Source organism: Mobula birostris, chromosome X (genome assembly GCF_030028105.1).
Source record: "Mobula birostris isolate sMobBir1 chromosome X, sMobBir1.hap1, whole genome shotgun sequence".
Lineage (NCBI taxonomy): Eukaryota > Metazoa > Chordata > Chondrichthyes > Myliobatiformes > Myliobatidae > Mobula > Mobula birostris.
In genome coordinates this window covers 9995473-10017273 of record NC_092402.1, presented here as the reverse complement: position 1 = coordinate 10017273, position 21801 = coordinate 9995473, and positions in this window count along the sequence as shown.

The following is a 21801-nucleotide window of genomic DNA, read 5'->3' as shown; positions in this document are numbered from 1 at the left end:
TCTGATCTCTTGTCTCTCTCTCTCTCTCTGGACCCCATTCTCCTGCGCTTCTACCCCCATAACCTTTGATGCCCTGACTAATTTAGTGAGATCATCTGGGAACTGTGGGGGCCAGAATAACTCCTGATGGTTCGCTATTTACCACAGACAAGCAGCCCCTGTACGTGGTGTCCTCATTGAAGATCTGGACTAACAGCAGAGACTCTGCAGACGCTGGAAATCCAGAGCAACACACACACACACAGAATGCTGGAGGAACTCAGCAGGTCGGGCAGCATCTATGGAGAGGAATTCCCGGCTGAGGGGAAGAATGTTTATTCGTCTCCATAGACGCCTGCCGGACCTGCTGGGTTTCTCCAGCATTTTGTATGTGTGTGTGTGTGTGTGTGTGTGTGTGTGTGTGTGTGTGTGTGTGTGTATGGTGTGTGTGTGTGTGTGTGTGTGTGTGTGTTTGTGTGTGTGTGTATGGTGTGTGTGTGTGTGTGTGTGTGTATGGTGTGTGTGTGTGTGTGTGTGTATGGTGTCTGTGTGTGTGTGTGTGTGTTTGTGTGTGTGTGTATGGTGTGTGTGTGTGTGTGTGTGTGTATGGTGTGTGTGTGTGTGTGTGTGTGTGTGTGTGTGTTTGTGTGTGTGTGTATGGTGTGTGTGTGTATGGTGTGTGTGTCTGTGTGTGTGTGTGTGTTTGTGTGTGTGTGTATGGTGTGTGTGTGTGTGTGTGTGTGTGTGTGTGTGTGTGTGTGTGTATGGTGTGTGTGTGTGTGTGTGTGTGTGTGTGTGTGTGTGTGTGTATGGTGTGTGTGTGTGTGTGTGTGTGTGTGTGTGTGTGTGTGTGTCATGGTGTGCTGTCAGTCGGAGTTCACGGGGGGATCGGCCCTTGAGACCCTGGACTCGAGCCCTCTGGAGCCACGGCCGGGGAGATCGCGATCACAGCCCTCGACCAAAAGCAACTGAATTTCGGAAACCGGTTTAGTATCACTGGCACATGCTGTGAATCTGTTTTTTTTTTAATTTTAATCTCACCCGCCCACTCATGAAATGTAGCCGGGGTGAGTCATCCTTCGCGTCAAGAGATTCGCTCTAATTTTTCCAGATTAATTGCGGCTCCTCGCGTTCGGCTGCGCATCCCAGCACTCCGGCGGGAAGGAAGCGCTAAGGCATCCGGGAGCCACGCCGCGCACTTCGAGCAGTATCCATTCTCACCACGCCAAATGCGCCTGATGAATTTCGTGCAGGTTTAACGCGCTGCAGGGAATAAAACGTAAGGAACTTGGAGGCATCTGGCCCCTCATAGCAGAGTGAGAGTAATTAGTGCTTCACTGCGGAGTGCAGGCGGGTTATCAGTAGCCCACACAGGCGCACAGCACAGGCTCAACAATTGCCTTTTCTGTATGCACGGCTCACGCAGGGGCTTTCTAATTATTTACAACACTTTCTCATTCACCGCCCACCCCCCCCACCCCCACCTGTAGTGAAACTGCCAACAGAGTGGGGACTCGCCTTGAAATAATTTAGTACCAACTTCTCGACCAAGTTGGAAAAGGCTGAAAAGATCGGCAAAGATGCGCCCTCTGTGGTCCCATGCCACCCGGCCTCGGGCGCAGCGGTTCCCTTCCGACCCCCACCGGCTCCGAGACCGGGGTGGGTAGCGTCACTCGCCTCTGAACCGACACCACGCACGCACTTCCAAGGACTCTGCCACCCACGCTCTCAGCACTAGTTATAAAACCTTCTGGCAGGGGAGCAGGATTCGGCCATCGGGACCATGGAGTCTGCTCCGCCGTTCCATCTCGGCTGGTTTATTATCCCCGTTATCCCCACTCTCCCGCTTTCTCCCCGTAACCTTTGATTCCCGGACTAATCAAGAACCTATCAACCTCCGCTTTAAATACACCCAGTGACTCGTCTTCCACAGCTATCTGTGGGAACGAATTCCACAGATTCTCTAACCCCGGCTAAAGAAACTACTCCTCATCTCTGTTCTAAATGGACGCCCCTCTATTCTGAGGCGGTGCCCTCTGGTCCCAGACTCCCCCACTATAGGAAACATCCTCTCCACATCCACTCTATCTGTGACCTCTGGTCCTAGATTCCCCCAGTGTAGGAAACGTCCTCTCCACATCCACTCGATCTGTATCCTCTGGTCCTGGACTCCCCCATTACAGGAAACATCCTCTCCACATCCACTCTATCTGTGTCTTCTGGTCCTAGACTCCCCCACTGTAGGAAACATCCTCTCCATATCCACTCTATCTGTGTCCTCTGGTCCTAGACTCCCCCACTAAAGGAAACGTCCTCTCCACATCCACTCCATCTGTGTCCTCTGGTCCTAGACTCCCCCACTATAGGAAACACCCTCCCCACATCCACTCTATCTGTGCCCTCTGGTCCTAGACTCCCCCACTAAAGGAAACGTCCTCTCCACATCCACTCTGCCTAGGCCTTTCAATATTCTACAGGTTTCTATGAGATTACCCCTCACTCTTCTAAACTCTAGCGTGTACAGGCTCAATGCCATCAAATGCTCCTCAATAACCCTTTCATTCCTGGAATCATTCTTGTGAATCTCCGCTGGACCCTCTCCAATGCCCACACATCTTTTCTTAGAAAAGGGGCTTAAAACTGCTCACAGTATCTATCCATCTAATCAATGTATTTTATCGATCTATTGTATCTAATCTATCTACATTCTTATTTATGTATTTATTATTATGATTTTCTTTGAGGGTATTTTTTTCATTGAATCTATTGCATTTCTTTGTTCTGCTGTGAATGCCCACAAGACATGAATCTCAGGGCTGTGGATGGTGACGGGGATACTAAATTTAATTAACATTACTTTTAGTTCAAGACACAGGATTGGTTAACGTGATTTCCAGTACACAAGCGTAAAGGAGAATGAAACTATCGTTACTTCTGGATCCGATGCAGCACCAAAAGAAAACAAACACATTAAAGTCACTGACAGATGGTGTGTGACCCATTGAAGTCAGATCCCCAGCCACTCAAGAGAAATGCCAGAAGTTCTTCTTCACTCAAGCACGTTGGAGGTCTGGAGCTTTGGGCCAGGGACTGGAGGCTGGAGACCCAATGTCTCAAAGCCTGAGATACCGGGCAGAGGACTGGGGGACCTGTCTGGCATGGGATGCGCACGTGTGTGTGTGTGTGTGTGTGTGTGTGTGCGTGCGCGCGCGCGTGTGTGTGTGTGTGTGTGTGTGTGTGTGTGTGTGTGTGTGTGTGCGTGCGCGCGCGCGCGCATGTGTGTGTGCGCGCGTGAGAGCAAGGGGCAAGGGGCTTCCCTCGCTGTTGTTGTTGCCCTGCTGAGCACAGTGGCCACTTGATAAGTTGGCGCTGGCACATGGGTCAACACTTGCGGGCTGCCCTCCCCACACCCCGGCGCATCCTTAGGCTGTGAATGCAAACTGGCCCATTTCACCGAACGTGCGCGTGATAAATAAAACACAAATCTGAGTCTGAATCTATCTCCCTCCAAAATTAAAAAAAATATATCGAGACAGCAGCCTGCGTGTTTTTGGGTTTAATTGGAGACAGGATGGACGGGTTGGATGTGTGTCAGGTTATGGGATGTTTGGGAGAGGGTCCTCAAACAAAAAAAAAGGTCTTCCGATTTCAGTGAAATCTCACTAACTTCATTTCTTTTTATTGTCCAACTCTTCCTTCAAGGGTTGGGGAGTCGGGAATTAGAAAGCACGGCATTAAGGAGAAATTTAATTGGGATCCAAATACAACCATTTCACTCAGTGTGTGGAATGAGCTGCCAGAGGAGGTGGTTGGATAGCTCAGTAGTTCAAAGTTCAAACTAAATTTACTATCAAAGTACATAAATATCACCATATGCAGCCCTGAGATTCATTTTCTTGTGGGCATTCACAGTAAGTACAAAGAAATACAACAGGATCCATGAAAGACCGCACACAACCAGTGTGCAAGAGCAACAAACTGTGCAATGAAAAAATAAATAATAATAAATAAATAAGCAATAAATATCGAGGACAAGAGATGAAGAGTCCTTGAAAGTGAGTCCATTGGTTGTGGGAACATTTCAGTGATGTGGCAAGTGAAGTTGAATGAAGAGATCTCTTACTAACTCTTCCTTCAGTTAGTCCTGACAAAGGATCTCGGTCTGAAACGTCGACTGCACCTCTTCCTAGAGATGCTGCCTGGCCTGCTGCGTTCACCAGCAACTTTGATGTGTGTTGCAAGAAAATTAGCGAGGTTGTGTTCTTGTCCCTTCCGAAATCTGATGGCGGAGGGGAAGAAGCTGTTCCTAAAATGTTGAGTGTGTGTCTTCAGGCTCCTTGATGGTAACAATGAGAAGGGGACAATGTTCTGGGTCGAGGGGGGTGTCCTTAACCTCTCCAATCGTGAGTCAGGTAACACACGGTGTGACTGGGGCGCTGGAATTGTGGAGAGCCAGGTGCGGCGGCGCGATAGCGCCTCCACTGGTGGGAGGCTGCAAGTGCAGAGACTGGACATCTTTGGAAGTCCAGGAGCCCGGTTGCCGCAGGCCACAGCCGCGGGGCCAGTTCAGCGCAGCAGCCGGTCCAGGAGCCCGGTGGCCTCAGGTCACAGCCGCTGGGGCGAGTGCCGCTGGCTGCAGGCCACAACTGCAGTCAGCGCAACACCTGAGTTAAAGTATGGGGGGGGGCGGGGGAGGGAGAGGGTTCACCACAAAATGTACAAGGGGGACATTATCAATCAGATTAAAAGAGTGCAGAGAAAATTTGTAAGGATGTTGCCGGGGCTTGAGGGCACGAGTCAGAGGGAAAGGCTGAACAGGTTGGGACTCGCACCCTGGAGCGCAGGAGAACGACGGGGAGCTCTGACAGAGCTGTACAACATTATGAGGGATGGAGACTAGGCAGACTTCTTCCAGTGAGGTCGGGTCAGACTGGACACAGGGGCGATGGGTTAAGGGAGAAAGGTGAAACCATTTAAGAGGTTGGCGAGAAGGTGGGACGAGCTGCCCGAGGGAGTGGTGGAGTTCAACACTTAACAGAAGTTTGGGTAGGTACGTGGACGGGGGACGGGGGGGGGGGGGGGGTTGGGGGATGGCAATGGTCCGGGTGCAGCTCGATGGGCCCGGGCGGATTAACAGTCCGGCACGGACTAGACGGGCCGAAGGTCCCCCGCCTGCTGTGCCGCCGTGCTCCGTGACTCTGCGCGCCCGGCACCCGCGTCCGCTGCAGGAGGATGGGCCGGGGGGTGGGGGGCGAGCGCCCCGGCCTGACCCGAGTGTGTAACAGTGCACGCGCAGGGGGTGTGCGGGAGTGAGAGGGAGGCAAGTGGCGTGCGTGTGCGCGCTTCGGAGTCCAAACTCATTCCTCGGGGGAAAAAAAAACACCTGCCCTTCGGAACTTCGGTGATAAGAGGGAAAATCACGCGGGGGGGGGGTGTAGTGATGAGGTGGGTGGTATGTGTCCGATTACAGGGACCGCTACCAGGATGAAACGAGAACTCCAGCCCCCCCCCCCGCACGCAGTACCCTCAGCCGGTAAATGTTACTTGAACTGGGGGGGGCATCACCATTCTAGCATTCCTCCACCCCCGCAAGAAGTGCTTGTTCCGGGGTGTTCTGTGTTCGAGGAGAACAGCAGGTCAACAGTTTGCGGGTGGTGGGGTGGGAACCGGCGGCCGCTGCCGGTGCTGCTTGCGGGTTGCCAATCCGCAAGTCCATCGGCTCGGGTAACAGGTGCCCCGCGAAGGGAGGGGAAGACCCGGCGCTCCCTCCCCGCTTCCAGACCGCGGCTGGCAAGTAGATGGCAGTAGCGACATTGTCTGCGGCTCTGCCGTTGCCCGGCTGCAAGGTGGCCCTCCCCGCTGGATAGGTGGGACAGGACCGGGCACTTTAACAAACAACACACAGGCATCTTCAGATTCCCTCCTGTTTTGGGCACTTTTGGCTCTGGTCGGGCTTTCTTGAATTTCTTTTTCATCAGTCCAACTTAATTGATGTTGATCCTGCAAACAGCAGACCGTATATAAAATATATAAAATGCATCTTGCATCGAGATTTCCCCGTTGCGCGCACCAAGACGTTAGAAGTATCAGAACAGTGCGCCGGCGATGGAGTTGCTACCGTGCGCCTTCAGCCGGGAGGGAGGGCGGTTCTCGTGTGAACCGAGTCGCCAAGGAGCAAGTATGCCCAGACAGAAGGTGACCAGGCTCGGCTCTGCCCACAAAGCGGCAAATTCCACCAGCCACTAACACAGAAACAAATCTCGGATTATTTGCTCTGACCGTCAAGTGACCTCGGTCCTTAATGAGACCTGACACTCCGTTCGCCCCCCCAGGTTCTTTTTTTGAAAAAAATACTGGGCATATTCTTCACCGACAATGCCATCCCAGTGTCCCGACTCGGCACCACCTCCCACCCCACCAAGGAAAACACCCACTCCCATAACCCAAAGGCTGGTTCGTCACCGCCACCCCCTGCCTTGTGTGTAATTGAGAAGCGGCGAGAACAGGGGAAGGGTGATGAAAGGAGAGAGCTCGCCCTTGTCCACGACGAGTTAAAATATGTAGACGGCCGCTCTTTGCAACCACCCACCCACAAACCTCACCCAAATACACGGGAAAAAAAGTCATTGTGCGTGTGACCTTTCACCCTCGCAGGAGGTGGACGTTTTGAGGCCAGACTGCAATCTTTTCACCGGGGATGGAGCGCTGGCCGCCGCCTCCCCCTCACCCCGCCCGGCCCCTGTCTCAGACCCTCACTGCGCTCCTTGGACGGGTCCAGGCCGGCGGGCTCCTTCCTGGCACCCCAGCCACCGCGCCGCACACATCACACCTCGTCTCCTCGCTGGGAAAGGGGAGCCTCCTTTCTACCCGCCTCTCAAAGCCCCGAGATATCAGCTCGAAAGGCAAAGTAGAGGGGCTTATTGAAAAGCGCGGAGGCGGAGGCTCACACACAACCCGTTGTTGAAAGAGACACCACCAGGTTCAGGAACAGTTATTACCCCCTCAACCATCAGGAAGGAGGTACAGGAGCCTCAGGACCCACACCACCAGGTTCAGGAACAGTTATTACCCCCTCAACCATCAGGAAGGAGGTACAGGAGCCTCAGGACCCACACCACTAGGTTCAGGAACAGTTATTACCTCTCAAGTAACACACGTCAAAGTTGCTGGTGAACGCACCAGACCAGGCAGCATCCCTAGGAAGAGGTACAGTTGACGTTTCGGGCCTGCTGCGTTCACCAGCAACTTTGATGTGTGTTGCTTGAATTTCCAGCATCTGCAGAATTCCTCGTGATTACCTTTCAACCATCAGGAAGGAGGTACATGAGCCTCAGGACCCACACCACCAGGTTCAGGAACAGTTATTACCCCCTCAACCATCAGGAAGGAGGTACAGGAGCCTCAGGACCCACACCACTAGGTTCAGGAACAGTTATTACCTCTCAAGTAACACACGTCAAAGTTGCTGGTGAACGCACCAGACCAGGCAGCATCCCTAGGAAGAGGTACAGTTGACGTTTCGGGCCTGCTGCGTTCACCAGCAACTTTGATGTGTGTTGCTTGAATTTCCAGCATCTGCAGAATTCCTCGTGATTACCTTTCAACCATCAGGAAGGAGGTACATGAGCCTCAGGACCCACACCACCAGGTTCAGGAACAGTTATTACCCCCTCAACCATCAGGCTCCTGAACCAGCTTGGATAACTTCACTCAACTCAACACTGAACTGATTCCACAACCTACAGACTCACTTTTAAGGACTCTACAACCCGTGTTCTCAATATTATTTATTTGTTAATATTATCATTACTTTTTTTTTTCTGCTGCTCAGGCTGGTAAAATCCGAGGTACAGGCACAGCCAAGCACGCTCGTTTCTCAATCACTAGTAGTTTTCGGACTATTCTGGTGGTGTTTAGTATTGTGGCTTTCTGAAGAGTTACATAGATATTGCTGTGTCGGCCTAATTGTTTAATGCTATTGTGTCGTGACTTTAGGATGATACCAGTTGTAGATATTACTATTGGGACAATTTACACCCTGTTCATCTTCCATAGTCTTTCAATTTCCTCTTTTAATTCAGCATATTTCTGCTATCTTCCACTTACTGATTTCTGTCGGTTACGTGTGCTTGGAATGGCTGAATCTATAAAGTAAGTTGTTCTTGCTTGTTTGTCCCGTGTTACTTTATTTGTGTTTTTTGCGCACTTCTTCTGCACATTGGCTATTTGCCAGTCTCTCTGTGTGGTTTTTTCATTGATCCTGTGAAACTTCTTTGCTCTGCTGTGAATGCCCACAAGGAAACAAATCTTAGAGTAGTATACAGCAACGTTTATGTACTTCGATAACAAAACTTACTTTGAACTTTGAACTTATGGCTGAGTCAAACTGAACCACGCAGGAGTTGGATCTGGGAAATATAACATGCCTTTATTTAAGCAGCGAGCCTGCAGGAGAATCTCACTACCTGTGAACACTACCTCACTATTTGTTTACACTACTCACTTAATTTAACCTTTTAAATATTTGTGTACACCCTACTGTACTGTAATTTACTGTTTCTATTATTTTGTATTATGAAGGCAAATTCAATGTTGGCATTTAATTTCAGGGGAATACAATAGAAAAGTTAGGAGACAATGCCAAGCCTTTAGAAGACATTAGTCAGGCCACACTTGGAGCGTTGTCAAGAGTTTTGGGCCCCATGTCTCAGAAAGGATGTGTCGTCATTGGAGAGAGTCCAGAGGAGGTTCACGAGGACGACTCCGGGAATGAAGGGGTTAACATATGAGGAGTGTTTGGCAGCTTTGGGCCTGTACTCGCTGGAATGTAGAAGAATGCGTGGGGGTCTCATTGAAACCTACCGAATGTTGAGAGGACTAGATAGGGTGGATGTGGAGAGGATGCTTCTTATGGTGGGGGTATCCAGAACTAGCGGGCACAGCCTCAAAACTGAACAGAGGTAAGGAGGAGTTTTTTTTTTAGCCAGAGAGTAGTGGATCTGTGGAATGCTCTGCCGCAGACTGCGGTGGAGGCCAAGTCTGTGGGTATACTTAAGGAGGAAGTGGATTGTTTCCTGTTCGGTCAGGGCATCAGAGGATATGGCGAGAAGGCAGCTGTATCAGGTCGAGTGGGATCCGGGATCAGCCGTGATGGAATGACAGTGTAGACTCGATGGGCTGAATGGCCTAATTCTGTCCCTATGTCTTATGGCTCATGTACTGTGATGCACAGCTGTCGTGTGACAACAAATATGGCGGTGATATTCAACCTGATTCTGAAGATTCAGCGTAAGACCAGAGAACTGATGGTGGACTTCGGAAAGGGTAAGACGAGGGAACACACAGCAGTCCTTACCGACGGAGCAGAAGTGGAGAGAGTGAGTCCCTGGGTGTCAACGTCTGCCAGGATCTTTCCTGGGCCCCACATATCAATGCAATGAAGGCAGGGCAGCAGCTATACTTCACGAGGAGTTTGAGGACATCTGGTATGTCACCTAAATCACTCGCAGATTTGTACAGATGTACTGTGCAGAGCATTCTGCCTGGGCACATTGCCATCTGGTGTGCAGGATTGGGTGAGTGGGGTGCCTGCACAGGATCAAAATAAGCTGCAGAAAGTTGTAAACTCAGTCAGCTCCATCATGGGCACCGGCCTCCCCAGCATCCAGGACATCTTCAGGGAGCGATGCCTCAAAAAGGCGGCATCCATCATTAAGGACCCCCATCACCCAGGACATGCCCTCTTCTCATTCCTACCATCAGGGAGGAGATACAGGAGCCTGAAGACACACACTCAGCGATTCAGGAACAGCTTCTTCCCCTCTGCCATTAGGAAGGAGGTACAGGAGCCTGAAGACACACACTCAACGATTCAGGAACAGCTTCTTCCCCTCTGCCATCAGGGAGGAGGTACAGGAGCCTGAAGACACACACTCAACGATTCAGGAACAGCTCCTTCCCCTCTGCCATCAGGGAGGAGGTACAGGAGCCTGAAGACACACGCTCAACGATTCAGGAACAGCTCCTTCCCCTCTGCCATCAGGGAGGAGGTACAGGAGCCTGAAGACACACACTCAACGATTCAGGAACAGCTTCTTCCCCTCTGCCATCCGATTTCAGAATGGACATTGAACCCATGAACACCACCTCACTACTTTTGTTTACAATTTCTATTTTTGCACTACTTACTTAATTGAACTATTTAATATGTGTAAACTTACTGTAATTCACAGTTTTTTGGTCTATTATAATATGCTGCATGGTTTTGCTGCTGCCAAGCTAACGAATTCCACATGACATATGCCGGTGATATTAAACCTGATTCCGATTCTGACTGTTCTTTCTCTTTGCAACGATTCCCATAATAACGTCGGCTGGTAAACGTTTAAAACACACACGATTCAACGATTCGCATAATAACGTCGGCTGGTAAACGTTTTAAACACACACGCACACAGACACACTCACGATTTAACTGTTAGTATAAAGGAAAGCTGAAGAAATGTTCACACCGAGTTGAAGTAATGACGATCGCCAGAGGAGCGGCCAGCTCGCTCGGTGCCTTTGGAAAAGATCAGCAGCTAGGCAGGCCCTCGTTACAAACTCAAGGACCCGTTTAACCTTTAGCCCAAGTTGGTTTCATCGTGCGTAATTCTCGAGTGTTCCCTAATCGGCAATCAGGCTGCCTTCGACCCAGCCACAAGAAGAGCAATTAAGCCACTCGACGCCGGCGAGTTGGGGAGAGAAGCTGAAAGAAGGAAGAGAAAAAATATAGAAATGGCCACGAGAGTGATGGGGGGAGAAGAAAGAGCGCCCCAGCACCCTTCACCAGGAGTAGAAAGTGCCCAAATCGGAGCTGCATCCATCACTCCCTGCTGGCAGCTCAGTCCATACTCTCATCCCCTTGTGAGTGAAGAGGTTTCCCCTCATGCTCCCCTTAAACATTTCACCTTTCACCTTTCACCTCTCATCCAACCTCAGTGGGGGTGGGGGGGAGAAACCTCCTTGTGCTTGCCCTATCTATACCCCCTTGTAATTCTGTACGCCTCTTTCAAACCTCCCCTCTCACTCTCCTACGCTCCAGAGAGTAAAGTCCTAACCTGTCTAATCTTTCACCACAACCGAGGCTCTCAGGTCCCGGCAACATCCTTGTAAATTTCCTCTGCACCTTTTCCACCTTATTGGTTATCTTTCCTGTCGAACCGGACGCAATACTCCAGATTAGGTCTCGCCAATGTCAGCGAAATTCAGCGCAGCGTCCCATCTTCTGTACTCAATGCATCGATCTATGACGGCTAATGTACCAGAAGCTTTCTTTACAACCCTATCTACCTGTGATGTCACTTTCAAGGAATTATGGACCTGTATTCCTGGATCCCTCTCATCTTGTGCACTTCTCTGTGCCTTACTGTTCCCTCTGTGTCAAAATTCAAAGTAAATTTTATTATCAGAGTACATATGCCACCACGTACGACCCTGAGATTCATTTTCCTGCGGGCATACTTAGCAAACCTACAGAACAGTAACTGTAACAGGATCAATGAAAGATCAACCAGAGTGCAGAAGACAACAAACTGTGCAAATGCAAATATAAATACATAGCAATAAACAATGAGAACATGAGATAACAAGATAAAGGGTCCTTAAAGTGAGAAAACGAGGAAATCTGCAGATGCTGCAGAGAAAGCAGGATCTCCCAGTGGCCACACATTTTAATTCCACGTCCCATTCCCATTCTGACTTGTCTATCCATGGCCTCCTCTACTGTAAAGATGAAGCCACACTCAGGTTGGAGGAACAACACCTTATATTCTGTCTGGGTAGCCTCCAACCTGATGGCATGAACATTGACTTCTCTAACTTCCGTTAATGCCCCACCTCCCCTTCGTACCCCATCTGTTATTTATTTATTATTATTATATATTTTTTTCTCTCTCCTTTTTCTCCCTCTGTCCCTCTCACTATACTCCTTGCCCATCCTCTAGTTTCCCCCCCCCCCGTCTTTCTTCCCGTACCTCCTGTCCCATGACCCTCTCATATCCCTTTTGCCAATCACCCGTTCAGCTCTTGGCTCCATCTCTCCCCTCCTGTCTTCTCCTATCATTTCGGATCCCCCCCTCCCCCTCCCACTTTCCAATCTCTTACTAGCTCTTCCTTCAGTCAGTCCTGACGAAGGGTCTCAGGCCGAAACGTCAACTGTACCTCTTCCTAGAGATGCTGCCTGGCCTGCTGTGTTCACCAGCAACTTTTATGTGTGTTCCTTAAAGTGAGATCATTGATGGTGGGAACATCTCAGTAGATCAGTGTCATTATCCCCTTTAGTTCAAGGGCCTGATAGTTGAGGGGTATTAACTGTTCTTGAACCTGGTGGTGTGAGTCCTGGGACTCCTGTACCTTCCGCCTGATGTGAGAAAAGGGCGTGGCCTGGGTGGTGAGATTCTTTGATGATGGATGTTGCTTTCCTGCGACAGCGTTTCATGTAGATGGGTTCAGTGGTTGGGAGGGCTTTAACCCATGATGTACTAGGCTGAATCCACTACCCTTTGCAGGACTTTCCGCTCAAAGGCATTGGTGTTCCCATACCAGGCCGTGATGCAGCCAGTCAATATATTCTCCACTACAGAAGTGTGGATCTAGCCTGGTGTGTCGTCCCAAACAGCAGCATCTCACGCTTTGAATGGGCTTGACGTTTGGTGACTGAGGCCGAGGGCAGACCTGTGGGGTGTCGTCTGGCACACCAAGAGAGAGTGCGAGCCAGTCCACGGGTCTCCCTCCCCACGTCGCAGCAACAAAACCCAGCAGGAACTCGTGAAAAACTCTCGCAACCTCGGAACATCCCCCGGGCTGTGAAAGTGGTCTCTGTCGCATCTTGTTCAGCAGCCAGACACCGCACAAGAAATGACAAGCTATCTGACCGCAGGGATAGTGAGGACTGCTAAGAGGATCATTGGGGTCTCTCTTCCACCCATTAAAGATACTTAACAGGAGCGCTGCACACGCAGGACCCTTAGTATTGTCAATGATCCCTCCCATCCATCCAACAACCTCTTTAACCCCTACCATCAGGCAGGAGGTTCTGTAGCACTAGGACAAGAACTGTTAGGATGGGAAACAGCTTCTTCCCCCCAGGCCGTGAGATACTGAACTCCCTGTCACCACCCAGGTCTCATCACGGATGAAGTGCCAGTAGCTTTATTCTGTTTACTTTTTAACTTGTGTCGTAAATGCACCTTAATATTTGTTAATTTATTTGTGGTGATATTATTTTATGTGTTGTGTGTGTGAGTTATATATACTGTGTTGTGCAGCTTGGTCCGGGGGAACGTTGTTTCATTTGACAGTACACTTTATGTGTTGTGTGTGTGAGTTATATATACTGTGTTGTGCAGCTTGGTCCGGGGGAACGTTGTTTCATTTGGAGGTATACTTTATGGTGTTTTGTGTGTGAGTTATATGTACTGTTGCTTACCTTGGTTTGGGGGAATATTGTTTTGTTTGACGGTATACTTTATGTGTTGTGTGTGGGTGTTATTTGTACTGTGTTGTGTACCTTGGTCCAGGGGAACGTTGTTTCGTTTGATGGTATACATGGGTACGGTTGAATGGCAATAAACTGGAAATTAAACTAGAACCCTTGTGCATACTGTCAGATCACCAATGTCTGAGGGATACGAGGACAATATTTCCATTTACGGATTTCTTTTTACACGCACCTTTAACATCTCTGAGTGTGCTGGTGCTGGAGGGGGTCCAGAGGCGGTTCACGAGAATGATCCCAGGAGTGAAAGGGTTAAGGTAGGATGAGAGTTTGATCGTTCTGGGCCGCTACTTGCTGGTGCTTAGAAGAATGGCGGTGTGGCGGGGGGGGGGGGGTTGGTATCTCACAGAATTTTATCCACGTTGACAAATACAGTACAGTGCAAAAGTTGTAGGCGGCAGTTTGTCTGCCTAAGACTTTTGCACAGTACTGTAGTACTGTTATGTATTGCATTGTACTGATACCACACAAAAAATTCATGACATATGTGAGTGATGATAATCCTGATACTGATCTGGGTCTCTAATGTGGACTGAGAGTGGGAAGGGGGGATAGAGAGAGGGGAATCACGGTTGGGGAAAAGGGGAAGGGAGAGGGGAGGGAGCGGGAAGCACCAGAGAGACATTCTGTAATGATCAATAAACTGATTGTTCGGAATCAAATAACCTTGCCTGGTGTCTCAGGGCTGGGTGTGTCTGCACCCACCCCCTCGACCCCTGGCTCTCCTTCTCTGCCACCTGTCCCCACACCCCTCCCTCACCATTCCCAGCATCCTTTGCTCCTGCCAGATTTGCAAATCGCCCTCCACTGCATGTTGTCAAATATTATATATATATATACATACACAGTATAGCTAGGGTGCCCAAGACTTTTGCAGAGTACAGTACATGTATTGGTCATTGTGATTCATATTTTTTTATGCCTTGCTCTGTACTGCTGCTGTAAAATAGCCGGTTTCACGACATTAGCCAGCGATATCAGACCCTGATTCTAATTCCAATACTGAGTTTGCATCCAGGACTTGTCCCCGCAGGGCTGAATGAGCTTCAATCGTTAACCTCTGGAGGGTGCGGCAGAAAGCTGGGGTTAGCACGGCTGGCCAAGTGGCACCACAGACCAGGGTCAGATGGAGGTGGCACTGGGTTGGGGGGGGGGGTAGAAAACAAAGAGCAGCTTCTTCCCTCCCTTTGTTCCAGCGTGCTTTCAGCTCACCTGCAGTCGCAGCTCACAAAATAATTAGTCTGCACTTCGCAGATCCTGTAATGAATTAATGATTGCACGGGAGAGGAATATCAATTATTTTCTGAGGCTAGGAGGGGGCTGATTAGAGACATTAAACTCGAGTCCTGGGCTTGGCAAGGTGCTGTCCCCTCCCGGGGGGATGGCTGATGGGAGGACAGCAGAGAGCAGGCGAAAGGCAGCTCGCAAAATATCGCTGCCTGGTCTGACACTCAGATTCCACCTGATGCTGACAGGGAAATCTAACATCTGCCAAATCAAAGGAGCATCTGATTCTACTTTTTTGTTGTTGTTTTAGGGTCCTGAAGGCTTTATTTTTTAAACAGGGTGGCCGCTGTTTACAGAGATCTGGGGGGGAAAGTGGGAAGAAGGAAGAGAATATTTATAAGGAGGGAGAGGAGAGAGGAGAGGGTGGTAATAGAGAAATAGGAGAAATAGATGGAGAGAGAGGGAGAGGAGAGGGAGATAGAAAGAAAGAAATAGGAGAAATAGAGAGATGGAGGGGAGAAAGGAGAGAGGGGAGGCAGAGAGAGAAAGAGGGAGAGAAGAGAGGGTGATAGATAGAAAGAAAACAGAGAAAGAGAGATGGAGAGAGAGGGAAGGAGAGAGAGGAGAGGCAGAGAGAGGGAGAGAGGAGAGGATGATAGAGAAATAGGAGAAATAAAGAGATGGAGAGAGAGAGGGAAGAGAAAGGCAGAGGGAGAGGAGAGAGGGGAGAGGGAGATAGATAGAAAGAAATAGGAGAAATAGAGAGATGGAGAGAGAGGGAGATAGAAAGAAAGAAATAGAGAGATGTAGGGGAGAAAGGAGAGAGAGGAGAGGAGATAGATAGAAAAAATAGGAGAAAGAGAGATGGAGAGAGGGGGAAGGAGAGAGGATAGGCAGAGAGAGGGAGAGGGGAGAGGGTGATAGAGAAATAGGAGAAATAAAGAGATGGAGAGAGAGAGGGAAGAGAAAGGGAGAGGAGAGAGAGGAGGGAGATAGAAAGAAATAGGAGAAATAGAGAGATGGAGAAGGGGAAGGAGAGAGGGTGATAGATAGAGAAATAGATTCAGAGATAGAGGGGAGAGAGAGGGAAGGGAGAGGGAGAGGAGAGGGATATAGATAGAAAGAAATAGGAGAAACAGAGATGCAGATGGGGAGGGAGAGAGAGGAGAGGGTGATAGATAGAGAAATAGGAGAAATAGAGAGGCAGAGAGAGAGGGAGAGGGAGAAGGAGAGAGAGGGAGAGGGGAGAGAGAGGCAGAGAGAGGGAGAGGGGAAGGAGAGGGGGGGGAGAGAGAGGCAGAGAGAGGGAGAGGGAGAGGGGAGAGAGAGGCAGAGAGAGGGAGAGGGAGAGGGGAGAGAGAGGCAGAGAGAGGGAGGGGGGGAAGGAGAGAGAGGCAGAGAGAGGGAGAGGAGAGGGTTATAGATATAGAAATAAAAGAAGTCAAGAGAGAGTTGGAGATAGGGAGGGGGAAAGAATGAGGGGAGAGACAGGGCGAAGGAGAGAGAGAAGAGGGGGGAGAGTGAGAGGGAGATAGATAGAAATAGGAGATAGAGATAGAGAGAGAAAGATAGAGATATAGAGAGGAAGGAGGGAAAGAGGAAGATATATATACACACATACACAAATATAGAGAGAGGGAGAAAGATAAATAGAAAGTAGAGAGAGAAATAAGCGAAAGAGAATGGGAGAGAGAAAATAAAGGCAAAAGGGGAAGATAATGGGCTCAGACAGTGAAGAAGAATTAAAGAGGGAGAGGGTGAGTGTGTGTGTGTGAGAGGGAGGGAGAGAGAAAGACAGATGAATAAGCGACAAGGGGAGAAAAAGAACATTTGACAAAAATGCAAGAGAAGGAAACATTTAAAATCAATCATTTATAATGAAGCAGATTTAATTGCTCCTTAAAATCAATTCCTTCCAGTCGCCGGGCATTGTGAAGATGAACACCTTCGCGTCTTGCACTAGCAGACTGTCACGTCTATAGAGTCTCCATTGATAAAGTGAACAATGCTGTGGGTCACCCAAGCACTAACTGAAATTCCATTAATCTAACGCACCAAAGCCCAACACACACAAAAAAAATCAAAACCTCATCCAGCATGGTACCTGGTAACAATAACCTCTGGGTGAACTCGTTTCTTCGTCTCGATCTAGTTATGGTTCCGTCATTAGTCAGGAGCTGCCGACAGCCAGGAGGGAGATTAATGCTATGGGGCCTGTGATTTTTTTTTTTGCCAATCTTCTTTCTCGTTTAGGGTGGGGACGCGGAGGTGGGGGTTAGGGAAGAGTTACAAATTATGCAGGAAAGAGACAATCTGTTTACCATTCGGCTGAGGAGCCTGCGACTCCGGGGGGAGAGAGAGACACACACACACAGAGAAAAGAATTAAACTAACTATCGACGCTAAGGTGCAGGTGACACACGCAATTGGAAAAGTGACTGATGCTCCTCAGTCTCTTAAGTGTACAGTTCGCACCTCTCCGCAGCGTGAGGCTAAGTCACGGCCATAAGGAGCCGATGCCCGGGAGGGGTGGATGTGAAGGGAGGGGAGGGTGTGTGTGTGTGTGTGTGTGTGTGTGTGTGTGTGTGTGTGTGTGTGTGTGTGTGTGTGTAGGAGTCTTCAGGGAATAGTATGAACTTTTGAACCAATGTTAAACACCCTGAGCCCAACCTTCTGCGCGTTAATGCGGCCTGGATTGAATTCATTAACGTCAGCGGAGCACCAGAGCTAATTTTGTACGCGCTGCCTGCCCGGAGAGACAGTTTCTGGCTTGAGAAACGCATTGAATCCCTGCTTGATTAGGGACTTGCCTCCCGCCCCCCGACGCGCCACTTGGGGCGGCTGCGCTCTGCGCGCAACAGTGACAGGACAATAAGATCGGGAAATTAAAACCGCACGGCAGATGAAGAACGGGCGGAGAGTTTATTGATCAGGGCGTCTTGAAGAGGTGCCGTGGAGGGAGTTATTAGGAAGGCAATCTGGGGGCATTTGGGTGAGGCAGCACCAATTTCAGTGCACCAGGCTGCGCGGACAGTGACAGGTGGGCGACGCCACTGGGCAAGTCATCTATTTCGCGTGAGAGGGCGCGTATCAGGTTACACTACCGCGCGAGTGTCCAGGACGCAATGTCTCCCCACTATCAATCCAGATCAGTTCCCGATTCTCACCAATTACCGCCACCACTATCATTATTGTCGAGGACACACGCATCACTGAAGATAGTTCCGCTCGCTCTCCTTGGTCCCTTATCGAACCCACCAGGACCTGCCTGGCATTGGAGAGGGTCCAGAGGGGGGTTCACGAGAATGGTCCCGGGAATGAGAGGGTTAACCTGTCGGCAGCGTTTGATGGCTCTAGGCCTGTACTCGCTGGAGCTCAGAAGGATAAGGGTGGGGGCGGGGGGAGAATCACATTAAAACCCAGATAGGGTGGATGTGGAGAGGATGTTTCCTATATTGGGGGAGTCTAGGACCAGAGGACACAGACAGAGTGGATGTGGAGAGGATGTTTCCTATAGTGAGGGGAGTCTAGGACCAGAGGACACAGACAGAGTGGATGTGGAGAGGATGTTTCCTATAGTGAGGGGAGTCTAGGACCAGAGGGCACAGATAGAGTGGATGTGGAGATGTTGTTTCCTAGAGTGCAGGGGAGTCTAGGACCAGAGGACACAGATAGAGTGGATGTGGAGAGGATGTTCCCTATAGTGTGGGAGTCTAGGACCAGAGGACACAGATAGAGTGGATGTGGAGAGGATGTTTCCTATAGTGAGGGAGTCTAGGACCAGAGGACACAGATGGAGTGGATGTGGAGAGGATGTTTCCTATAGTGAGGGAGTCTAGGACCAGAGGACACAGATGGAGTGGATGTGGAGAGGATGTTTCCTATAGTGAGGGAGTCTAGGACCAGAGGGCACAGATAGAGTGGATGTGGAGAGGATGTTTCCTACAGTGGGGGGGGGGGGCTAGGACCAGAGGGCACAGATAGAGTGAATGTGGAGAGGATGTTACCTACAGTGGGGGAGTCTAGGACCAGAGGACATTCAGAATAGAAGGATGTTCCCTTAGGAAAGAGAAAAGATGAAGAGAAAGTTCTTCAGCCAGAGGGTGGCTAGTCAAAGCATCAAACCGAGAAGGCAGGAGAATGGGGATGAGAGGGAAAATAAATGAGCTGTGATTGAATGGCAGACTAGATGGGCTGAATGGCCTAATTCTGTTCCTATTTTGTGTCTTACAGTCTCTCCGCTAGCCCTTCCGAGGGAGCCAAAGTACATTGATTATCAAAGAGTGCATGCAGAATACAACTCTGAGATCCGTCCTCTCGCAGATAGCCACGAAACAAAGAAACACTGTGGAACCCAGTCAAGGAAACATTGAGTACCCAACGCGCAAAAGGAGAACTACTTGCGGCAACGGCAAAAAAAAAAATGAGCAAAGAACACATAGAATATCAAACGTCAAACTAGGAATCCAGTTTGGTTCAGTTCAATGTTGTGCTGAAGGCACCTTAGCCATATATACAGAGGCATGCAAAAGTTTGGTTACCCCTGGTCTAAACTTCCGTTACTGTGAATAGCTAAGCGAGTAAAAGATGACCTGATTTCCAAAAGGCATAAAGTTAAAGGTGACACATTTCTTTAATATTTTAAGCAAAAAAACTTTTTTCATTTCCATCTTTTGCAGTTTCAAAATAACAAAAAAGGAAAAGGGCCTGAAGCAAAGGTTTGTGCACCCTGCATGGTCAGTACTTAGTAACACTCCCTTTGGCAAGTATCACAGCTTGTCAACGCTTTTTGTAGCCAGCTACGAGTCTTTCAATTCTTGTTTGGGGGATTTTCACCCATTCTTCCTTGTAAGATGCTTTGAGTTCTGTGAGATTCTTAGGCCGTCTTGCATGCACTGCTCTTTTGAGGTCTATCCACAGATTTTCAATGATGTTTAGGTCGGGGGACTGTGAGGGCCATGGCAAACCTTCAGCTTGTGCCTCTTGAGGTAGTCCATTGTGGATTTTGAGGTGTGTTTAGGATCATTATCCTGTTAGAGAAGCCATCCTCTTTTCATCTTCGGCTTTTTTTTTACAGACGGTGTGATGTTTGCTTCCAGAATTTGCTGGTATTTAATTGAATTCATTCTTCCCTCGTCCAGTGAAATGTTCCCCGTGCCACTGGCTGCAACACAAGCCCAAAGCATGATCGATCCACCCCCGTGCTTAACAGTTGGAGAGGTGTTCTTTTCATGAAATTCTGCACCCTTTTTTTCTCCAAACATACCTTTGCTCGTTGCAGCCAAAAAGTTCTATTTTAACTTCATCAGTCCACAGGACCTGTTTCCAAAATGCATCAGGCTTGTTTAGATGTTCCTTTGAACCTTTTGAATAGGACCTTTTGGCTGCAATGAGCAAAGGTACCTTTGCTGATTGGAGGGGGTGAGGTTTTGAGGGATATGGGTTGCATGCAGGAAACTGAGACTGGCAGGTCGGGTGCTGTGGACTAGTTGTGTACGAAAGGGCAGTATCCACACCGTCTTGGCCTCTGAGTCAATAAATTAACCGTCTGTCTTTGAACCGAAGGAGAACCCGGAGGAACACTCGCATGGGCGCAGGGAGAACGCACGAACTCCTTGGCGCCGGAAGTGTGGCTGCCCATCAGAATCCTGGCGGATTTGATTCCACCCCGACGACGCATTTCACTGAGAGTTTGAATGTACATGTGAAACTAATCTTTTTTTTTAAAGAGGAAATCTTCGGTGGAGGGAAGTCAAACAGGATCGCACAAGATTCACACATACAGTGAGGAAGACCGTAGGTCGCGTTGTTGAATGAAGCATTGCAAACATGAACCCCCTCCAATCAGCTACTTGCAAACTCAGCTCACTTACAATTACAATGGGTACTGGGCTTTTTATTTTTAATAAGTCCACTTCCAAACCAGCAATTGGAAGAACAAGGTCAGAGAGTTCTTGAAACAACCCAACTTCCCAAACTGGACATCTCGTCATCTCACCTTCCTGAAGCTCTGGGCTCAACAACAGCCCCAGATAGCACCCGTTGTCCTACACAGTGGTTCAATGCTAGTTATCAGAGTCAGGCTTGATATCACCAGCATAGGTCGTGAAGTTTGTTAACTTTAGGGCAGCAGTACAATGCAATACATGATAACTTTCAAAAACAAAACTGAATTGCAGTAAGTATACAGTTGAAGTCAGAAGTTTACATACACCTTAGCCAAATACATTTAAACTAAGTTTTTCACAATTCCTGGCATTTAATCCCAGAAAACATTCCCTGTTTTAGGTCAGTTAGGATCACTACTTTATTTCAAGAATGTGAAATGTCAGAATAATAGTAGAGAGAATGATTTATTTCAGGTTTTATTTCTTTCATCACTTTCCCAGTGGGTCAGACGTTCACATACACTTTGTTAGTATTTGGTAGCATTGTCTTTAAATTGTTTAACTTGGGTCAAACGTTTTGGGTGGCCTTCCACAATCTTCTCACAGTAAGTTGCTGGAATTTTGTTCCATTCCTCCAGACAGAACTGGTATAACTGAGTCAGGTTTGTAGGCTTCCTTGCTCACACACGCTTTTTCAGTTCTGCCCACAAATTTTCTATCGGATTGAGGTCAGGGCTTTGTGATGGCCACTCCAATACCTTGACTTTGCTGTCCTTAAGCAATTTTGCCACCTTTGGAGGTATGCCTGGGGTCATTGTCCATTTGGAAGACCCATTTGCGACTGAGCTTTAACTTCCTGGCTGATGTCCTCAGATGTTGCTTCAATATATCCACATAATTTTCCTTCCTCATGATGCCATCTATTTTGTGAAGTGCACCAGTCCCTCCTGCAGCAAAGCACCCCCACAACATGATGCTGCCACCCCCATGCTTCACAGTTGGGATGGTGTTCTTCGGCCTGACCCTTTTTCCTCCAAACATAACGATGGTCATTATGGCCAAACAGTTCAATTTTTGTTTCATCAGACCCGAGGGCATTTCTCCAAAAAGTAGGATCTTTGTCCCCATGTGCACATGCAAACTGTAGTCAGTTTTGGAGCAGTGGCTTCT